Source organism: Etheostoma spectabile, chromosome 10, assembly GCF_008692095.1.
Source record: "Etheostoma spectabile isolate EspeVRDwgs_2016 chromosome 10, UIUC_Espe_1.0, whole genome shotgun sequence".
NCBI classification, from domain to species: domain Eukaryota; kingdom Metazoa; phylum Chordata; class Actinopteri; order Perciformes; family Percidae; genus Etheostoma; species Etheostoma spectabile.
In genome coordinates, this window is record NC_045742.1 from 29,629,546 (window position 1) to 29,630,500 (window position 955).

The 955-nt window shown below is 41.4% G+C and overlaps 1 protein-coding gene across 1 annotated transcript in view; it reads right to left on the minus strand.

Moving 5' to 3' along the window:
• Window positions 1–955, minus strand: part of pcdh10b (protocadherin 10b) — a 42,340-nt gene that overhangs the window by 35,076 nt on the left and 6,309 nt on the right. The window lies entirely within an intron of this gene.

Below are 955 nucleotides of genomic sequence, written 5' to 3' on the forward strand. Positions count from 1 at the left end.
GTGTGTGTGTGTGTGTGTGTGTGTGTTTGTGTGTGCGTGCGCCCAGTCTCATTTGAAATTGTCACGTTATTTAATCTACTGATCTATTGTGGTGTTTCAGTTCCCTGTGTAGCGTCCCCCAGTGGCCGCGGGTTGTGTCCCGAGTTGTTTGATTTCCCCGTTGTTCCCCAGCGTACCCAGAGCAGCCCAGTGTCATGGCAGTTCATGAAATGGTCACATTCAAAAATTGTGACATGTACACAAAATAATAAATCAAAATGTTTGTGCATGACACAAAGAGATCAAGAGACAGACAGAGACAATGATGATGGCATGAAAATCAAAATCAGCTAAGATGTGTAAAATCTACTTGAACTACATTAAATTAACCAAACTTTTATCGGCAGATCATTTACCTTCTTTCAAACAAAAAAGCAAACTCAAACAATACTGTTTCTGTAGGTGGTGCCAACCCAAATAATTACTTCCTTTCTGCTGGCTTTGTACAATTATCATTTCAACACATTTTAAAATGGGGTTCTACATGTTTTCTGATCTGTCAGCTCCATTATCTAAGTTAGCCTGTTAGCAACATGCTACATTACGGGTGAGTTTACATTCTGTGGACTTTGAGCGGAACGGGTTTAAAGAGAAAACTGAAACTTAAACAAAGAAAATGGAAATACAGCCAACACATACAGGATTAAAATGACATTAGTTCCAACTGTTGTGTGTCAGAAGGTTAACACTCTCAGCCTCCTGGGGCAACACATTTCCACTCCGTCCTGCTCCAAATTGAAAGTGGTTAGCCTCGCATTGCCAGACCTTCCTTCACAGAGCTGCAGAGGAGGGTCTGGCGAGTCCACAGGACATTCTGGGATTGGAGAAAAACGGTTCATTGGCATGTCTTTTTAACCTTGTTTGGGTGGAATATGTATACGTTCAAACGTTGTTTTAGTCGTGCAACAGAAAACTC